The following is an 8,837-nucleotide window of genomic DNA, read 5'->3' as shown; positions in this document are numbered from 1 at the left end:
GGACCTGTTCACCACTTTTTTCAGATGTCTCACTCTGCATGTTGATCTCTTCAGTGATTATAAGGGAGACCAACTCATTGAAATCTGAAAATGGCTTTCTGACATATATGGAAGTTACAAAAGACTTCCAAGCCTTTTCATTGTTAAGTCCACCCAAGGTAGACGACACCAAATCATCATCATCGGGCATTGCATCAATCACTGCCAAGGCATCTGCAATGCTCCTTACCTTCAGTGCATACTCATTAATAGACATCTTCCCTTTCTTCAATGTATTCAACTCTTGCTTGAGTTGAATCTTTCGTGCCTTTGTATTTACAGAAAACATACTTTCAAGTATGGTCCAAGCTGCATATGAATTCTCTGCATTTCTAATATGTCCTAGCATATTATTGTCAATTACTGTAGACAACAAATACATGACCTTTTTGTCTTTTGCATTCCATTCCTTCTGTGCCTTTGTCTCTTCTACAGTTGAAGGATCACTCACCTCCGACTCCTTTTCTTCACCTGAAACAAACTCGTAGAGGCCTTTTCCAATAAGAAAGTTCGTGACATAGAACTTCCATGAAGGGTAGTTGTTCTTGTCGAGCTTCTCAATGATGGGGTTTCCACTGTTCTTTGCCATTATCACAAAACTAATACCAAACAATAAGTAAATCTTCTGCAAACCTCGACCTGTAGTGCACAGCAATATACCAGATAGTCTATTTCATTGTCTGCTCAACAATACATGCAATTTGCAACCAGTTTGTAGATAAACCTTGTTTTTATTCGATGGTAAACACCTTTGAACTTACAGATCTGAAATCTGTAACCTGTGCACCTGTATACGGCAGACACAGCTAAAATTGTAGGATACCTGGAACTACTGTCCGTAACCTTGCGAGTCTAAAACGGGGCCTGAAATGACCTTGGATAGCCAAAATAATAGCATAAACAGTCCTCTTTGCACACACCAAATCTCACTACAATCTGAGATTTTTGCTCTGCCCTACTTCCGGTGTCTCCATAGGCACTGTCCAAGAGAATAAGTAGAGAATGGAAGAGCTTCTTACCCGTTGCTTGCTTGCTCGAATCCTCGGCTCCTCTCCTTTGCTTTAGCCTTCAAAACCAGCCTCAATCAGTGGTGCAGCTCTGATACCATGTCATGAATCACGTGATGGGGGGACTTGCTCAAGATGTTGCGCCGAACACACGTAGAATGCACAAGGAGAAGCTCACTCAAGAGACAAGAAGAGAGGTGGAGGCCAAAACGTTTTCTTGCTGGTTTTTTCTTCTTCTTCCACACACTTTACAATGTACACAAAGTATAGATAAGATACAACATAAAGGAAAGTGGCCTACTAAGTCAAACAATGCATAACCGACTACACTAGTCGATTGACGCTATAACTATGCCAGTTGTAAATAGGTGTAACAACCTGAATATAATAAGTAATGAGTCAGTGGCCATGTGAGAGTCATAATGACCATCGACGTGCTAAGTGTAGACGTGTGGACCCATCTAACCAGACGGTCCATCATTAATGTCCGCATGTGTTGAGCTTGTCATCTCAACAAAAACAAAAAAAAAAGTCATTTTTACAAACAAGTTCCTTAACTTATCTTCAAATTAATCTTTGTCTCTTGTCCATACGGGAGAAATGATATATTTCCTTTTGTCCAACAGAAGTATCCCTTCTGCCCTGTAGCAGTAACTGATCCAAATCACATGGCACCATAATTTCCATCTATTATCTAGAATAGGATCTTCCAATGCCCTAGACATTGGGCTTACAACAGTCTACAACTTCATTTCGGACTCGGCAATGGGTGTCCAGAGCTCCACTAGCCCCAAGAGACCTAGGAGTGAGACACACTTATCGTGGTTGGCCTTTTCACTACTCGACCTTTGGCTCGTGAATTGAGCAGCGCCCTCTCGCGTTGAAATGCGGCGTGACCTTGGAGATGATCCACCCATGTAAAATATCCTTCCTTAATTAATCCAATTAAGAACCAAGCACAATCAAGGCAATCAATCTAATGTCATCGTCCAAGAAGAACATTCCTTTATTCCCATGGCAACTTGTCATTATAGACCCCTGCCATGCTTTTACCATCAAATACAAGCACTTGGAATAATCATCCAATTCACATCCCACAATTGGTTTAATGCAAAAGAATTTAGGACGTTATTTAATCAATCAATAAAAAATGGTATCCTTTTCCAAGCATTGCGAGAATAGTCGCGATAACCTTCCATTGTGTGTTTGCTCTCCCCCTTGGGATCTAAGCTATTCCATGCAAAAATTTCTTAACACTTCCTCCATTTGGCTAGGACATATGCCGAAGTTTCAACATTGTTCAAGACATGAGTTCTAATAATCCCTTACTTTGATTGATAACCAAATCTTCTTGTGTATAAAAGCACCGATCTTTCCTTTGACTTAGGGTTTCCTAACTCTTGAGCTCTTCATTTTCCTTTGAGGCCTAGAGTTGTTTGTATCCATTCTAGTCCCTGAATAGGATTGATAACATCGTAGCAGGATAGCCTCTAAGGGAACTTGCAAGGAAAGCACAGGGCGCAATAATGTAATTCATTTCATAAGAGCGCCAGGCTCCCTCCTATGCAAGTTGTAAAGTTTAAATGGACATAGGTGAAGGGATAAGGAAACTAGAAGGGAATAGGGAAAGAGGACCTTGGCAAGGTGCCCGGTTATGTAAAAAAGGGGATGGGTGCCCAGGGGATTTAGTGTAATGTCCCCATTACTTAGTTTATTTTAATAAACAATGTGCGTATACATTCCAAAGAAAAATTGATTTATGTTGCACATTTAAAAAATTCGCTCTAATTATGAATATAATTGTTATAATTAATGAAGTATTATATGCCGGTTCATGGAAGAAAGACTTGGGAAACACGGGCCATGCTAGCCAAAAAGAAGCTTATGAAGATTATGTTTGTAGTATAGAACAACAAAAATAACTAGCCTAGTGGATAGTCACTTGGCAGTTAAGTGCACTTGACTGACGACACTACCAGGATTGGTGACTCCCAGGAAGATTTTCTTACAAGCTAATGGGAGCTTCTCACATGCAGTCGACGGTGCCAATGAAGCCTTTGTAGCACGTTCCCAAGTATACCAAGGCCAAGATACCAAGGTCTATGCCTTGGTCGCCGCGTTAGTCGCCACCTTAGTCGTAAGCCTTGGAGTGACACCCGTACAATGCTTGCCCATATATTCACAAAATTTGTATCCTTAAGCTACAAAAATGGAGTCCCCTTCTTTGATGTCATCAATGACATCATCAAAAATTCTAAAAGAGAGTGTTCTCTCTTTATTATCAATGACATCATCAAAAATGTTGAAAAAGTAAGCGTCCTCTCTTTACCCCCTCAATTACTATATAAATAGGAATAGATGTCACATCAGGGAGACAACAACGACTCGTGCAGAAGTCTCTCTACTGGTTGACGCAACGAAGCTCTGCTACAACCAGCTGAACCTCTCTCTCTCTCCACACCTACGTGGAAGAGCTGCTTGAATCCATCAGCTTCTTCCATGGCTCCCAAGAGACATCAAGATGCTGAGCGAGGTCACACTCAAAGAGCTCCCCAACGCGAGGAAGTGGCCATTGCTGAGGAAACTCAATACAACACTGAAGTGCAAGCAGAAGTTAATCCCAAACCCATTCAAACCAAAGAACCAGCTATCCCACAACAAATCGAGGTTGCGGTCACAACTCGTAATCACAATGGATGGCCGAACGAAGATAATCAAGTTTAGTACATAAGAAAATGATTATTTTAAAGCTATTAGTTCTTCAATTTTCTAGCGAGGAATAAGCTAGCCCATTACATAGATTACGACAAGTTAAAACGTACTTAAATTTACAAAAACATGTTAGTATTATTAATTGCTTTTTAGAAAGGAACACAAAAATGGATGGAGGGATAAATTCCATGCATCGCATTGACAACTGTGTTAAAAATGTCTTATGTCTATGACTGCTTTTGGATTTGTGAATGATGAATTATAGTTCTTATAATTCTGTGCTTGCATAGACGGATGAGTTAAGGATTATGGTGGTTTGAGATATTGGGATCCCCAACCCAATGCTCCTTAACACTCTACGGAGTGTGGAAAAACTCACATGTGGGGGTCCTATGCTCCCCCGAGGGAGATATGTGTTTTTGATTTTTTATCACTCAAGCACCTGAGAGGGCAAAGGGCCGAGTGGTAAGTGCCCATGTTATGTAGGACAGCTCTTGAGGCTTAGGGAAGCTTAGAGGGGCTCTGAGCTAGTAAATTCTCTATTGACCGTGGACGGAGTGAGATCATATACAACCCAATCCCGAGGGATTGGAAGGTCCTATCCTAGGTGGATAGTGTCTTTCTACAGAAAGACAATTTTGTACCACTCTACGGAGTGATGGTTTTGAATGTTATTATAAAGTATCTGATTTTTCAAATTGTTTGTTATCTGCTAAAGATTGAGTTTGATGAACGCAATTTAATGGAGTAATAAAATGAAGCTAATTTTATATGTCCAAACAATGTGGTAGTATGCTTTGCTAATTAGAAAACTAAGCAAACCCCATCGAGGAAAGTGGGAGGCTTCGATCCTGACGATTGGACATCTATGCCTGGGTGGACCCGATAAGTTGGGTAACTTTCCAACACTAAATAGAGCTAATTAAATCATGACCCTCCCAATATCGATAGGATTTGTTACTAGGTTTAACACTGTTTTAGGGGGCCAGAGCTAAGATTTTACCTTATGGGTAGGGGGATGAAGTTACACTCTCCCCTGTCTCTCACTCTCTTTGAACCAACTGCGATGTTAACCTCACTTCTACCTTTGATTGATTATAAAGTGGTCTTTCTTAGGTGGGCATTATATTGCTATTAGGGGTGACTTGTCCAGGATTCCCTTGTGAAGTAGAATTGAGATTCCCATGTTCAACTAAGTCCAAGGTTTCCCATGGGAAGACGGGATGGTGATGTGCATGGATATGAATTTCAGTCGACTACTATGAGGACTCCTCTAGGTCCGTTGTGGTGGAGGAGGCATCTCACATTTAGGGTTTGTATATAAACATGATAAGTGAATGAGGAGCTCATTCTTTGGTGTGTGGAAAACATGGTCTCTTTTTATTCTCTTATTCTCTCCTTCTTGCTTGCTTGTGTGTGCTTGAGAGAGGGAGTGAGTTGTCAAGATTGTGGGAGAGAAGGAAGGAGTCTCACTTGTAGCTTTCTTGCTTGCACAATGGGGGAAGACACACAAGGGTGGAGGCTGAAAACAGTTTTTCTCTTCTTAGTTGTGTAAGCCAAAAGAACTCTAGTACAAAGAAATAGAAGAACCCTCTATATGGGTCTCAAACCAAACTCAACTAACTAAGGTGGCATACTAACTGAGCCACGAACTAGAGTAGATAAGGATAGCTGTCGTCTAGCTATTATTCATGGGCGGTGTACCAACCGCATTTACAACTGACAAGTCGGTGACATAAATACACAACGGTCACCCTGGCGTATCACGAGTGGAGCTCGATATCTCAACACTCCCCCTCGAGCTCAATCCCAATTCCTGCACACCAAGCAGGTCTCTGAACTTGCGCAGCTTCTCTGCGCCCAATGCCTTCGTGAATATGTCAGCTACCTGATCCTCTGTGCTGACATAAACTAGATCAATAAGACCTAGTAAAACCCTCTCTCGCACATAGTGATAATGCACCTCAATGTGCTTTGTTCTAGCATGATAGACTGGGTTATTTGCCAAGTGTATACTGCTCATGTTGTCACAATAAATGACAACTGGCCCATCTGTAGACTGATGCATATCATAAAGTAGCTTATGCAACCAGGCTACCTCACATGCAGCCATTGCTGCACCCCTGTACTCAGCCTCTGTGCTCGATAAGGCAACTGTAGGCTGTTTCTTGCTGCTCCAAGTGACTGCAGCACTCCCAAAAGAGAACACATATCCACTGGTAGATCGTCTATCAGAAATACTACCAGCCCAATCAGCATCAGTGTATCCATGCAACTGTATCTGAACCCGAGTCTCATAAAATAGTCCATACTGCAATGTGGATTTCACATACCTAAGTATGCGTCTAGCCGCATCCAAATGTGGTTTCCTTGGAGCCTGCATAAACTGACTTACCAATCCAACAGCATAGCTCAGATCTGGCCTGGTAATAGTCATATAAATCAAACTTCCTACTATGCGTCTGTACATAGTAGGGTCTTCCAGAAGCTCACCTGCATCTGTGCTCAGCTTCACATTCTGCTCCAAAGGAACTGAAATAGGCTTACAGCCTGTCATCCCATATTTGGACAGCATGTCCAATCCATACTGCCTCTGCAAGAGCTGTATCCCACTTGGTGATCTAATCACCTCAATGCCCAAGAAATAACGCAGCTCTCCCAAATCCTTCATCTCAAACTTCTGCTTCAATAGCATTTTCACATGAAGGATATCTTCATCACTGTCACCTGTCATAATCAAATCATCAACATAAATGACAAGCAGCATAATACCTTTCTCTGTTTTTCTCACATAAAGTGAGAAATCTGCCTTGGAAATCTGAAAGCCAATAGTGACAAGATACTGTCCTATCTTGTCAGACCATGCTCTAGGTGCTTGCTTCAAGCCATACAAGGCTTTCTTCAACCTGCAAACAAACTCAGGATGAACAGCATGCACATAACCTGGTGGCTGCTCCATATAGACCTCTTCTTGCAAATCACCATGCAAGAAGGCATTCTTTACATCCATCTGATGTAAAGACCATCCCTTTGATGCAGCCATAGTAATGGCTGCTCTTACGGTTGCCATCCTTGCAACTGGACTGAATGTTTCTTCATAGTCAATGCCATATGTTTGTGCATACCCCTTGACTACTAATCTTGCCTTGTATCTGTTCACAGAACCATCAGCATTGTGCTTCACCTTATAAACCCACTTACAGCCAATTGCATTCTTACCTTTAGGCAAAGGCACCAATTCCCATGTAGTGTTTGCTTCCAAGGCATCCATTTCTTCATCCATGGCTTTCTCCCATTTTTCTTTTCCCATGGCTTGCTCAAAAGATGTGGGTTCTGGTTCCTGTATCACTTTGACCATATATGCATAGTGAATGGCTGTAAATCCATCATATTTCAGCCTATCCACAGGATACCTAGCTCTCGTAGACCTGCGCAAAGTAGGTTCACTCCCAGGTGCTCTCAAAACATCCCTGGTCTTCCTTACTCCAGGTGTAACAATAGAAGGAATACCCAACTCATCATCAATGCTCTGTTTTGAGCCACTGGATTCACCATCCACATAAGAGTGACCTGCATTCACATCAAACATGGGCTGATCAACCTTCTCTTTTCCTTTTCGTGATACCTGCATACCACTATCTGCATTGCTTTGAGAAGATTCTCCTGATCTCAATCTGCCTGTCCATGGCAAAGAATGTGAACCACTGCTAGAGGACGCTCCAGGTCCACTAATATTTTGTGACTGCTGCTGTGAATTCTGTGTAGCATTACCATTTTGTGCATCTTCATCATCAATCACATTTACTGGTTTATACCAGCTACTCATCTCATCAAAAACAACATCTCTGCTCACTGTAAACTTACGAGTAGAAGGGTTATAGCATCTATACCCTTTTTGCTGCATAGAGTAACCAATAAAGATGCACTTCTCAGCTTTTGGATCCAACTTGGATCTCAGCTCATCTGGCACATGTACATAGGCAATGCAACCAAAAATTTTCAAATGAGAAATATCTGGTTTCCTACCAGTATACCTCTCCTCTGGAGTCATTCCATGTATTGCTGCAGTGGGAGTCCTGTTCATTATGTAGACTGCTGTAGCAACTGCTTCAGCCCAATAAAAATCTGGCAGGTCTTTTTCATTGAGCATGGCACGAGACACCTCTCCAATATGTCTATTTTTTCTTTCTGCAATTCCATTTTGTTGTGGGGTATGACTGCATGAATATTGCTGCTTTATGCCATGCTCCTGCAGGAACCTTGCAAACTCATTTGAGAGGTACTCTCCCCCTCCATCTGACCTTAGGCATTTTATCTGCAGACCTGTTTCTTTTTCAACCATAGCTTTAAGAGTTTTGAAATGCCCAAAAACTTCACTTTTCTTTTTCATAAAATACACCCAAACTTTTCTGCTATAGTCATCAATAAAACTGACAAAATAATGATAGCCTCCAAGAGATGCAGCTTTAGTAGTCCACACATCAGAGTGGATTAATTCCAATGGCTTCTCACTCTCTTGAACATGTCTAGGAAATGGTTTCCTTGCCTGTTTTCCAAACTGACAGGCTTCACATACCTTATGCATTTCTGCAACCTTGAATTTTGGCAATCCTGCAACAATATTTTGGGCCTGCATTGATTTAAGTCGCTGTACATTAACATGACCAATGCGTTTATGCCAAATATCAATATCTGCAACTACACCGGTCCCATGTGCAAACATTACTGCACTCAATTCAGACATGTCTGCATCCAACGTAAACATTCTGCCCTTCTTCTTTCCTTTTGCTATCAAGCGACCTTTATTTTTCATATCCTCAACAAAGCATCCATGAGGATTAAATCTGACCTGCAAGCCCTGCTCAACCATTTGACCGACAGAAACCAGATTCTTGGTGATATTCGGGACATGAAATACATCGGACATGTATTTCTTTTTCCCATCCTGCATAGACAAAGGAATTTTTCCAATCTGCACAATAGGATGTGCAGTATCATCACCAGTCTCCACAAATCCTGGTTTTTCCATTTTCCTTGCATCCTCCATCCATTCTGCATGACCTGTCATATGGTTTGATG

The sequence above is a fragment of the Lygodium microphyllum genome, chromosome 1, assembly GCF_053477565.2.
Source record: "Lygodium microphyllum isolate KBCC chromosome 1, Lygodium_microphyllum_v1.1.10, whole genome shotgun sequence".
Classification (NCBI taxonomy): Eukaryota; Viridiplantae; Streptophyta; class Polypodiopsida; order Schizaeales; family Lygodiaceae; genus Lygodium; species Lygodium microphyllum.
The sequence above is the reverse complement of the archived record's forward strand: the minus strand, read 5'-3'. Positions refer to the sequence as shown.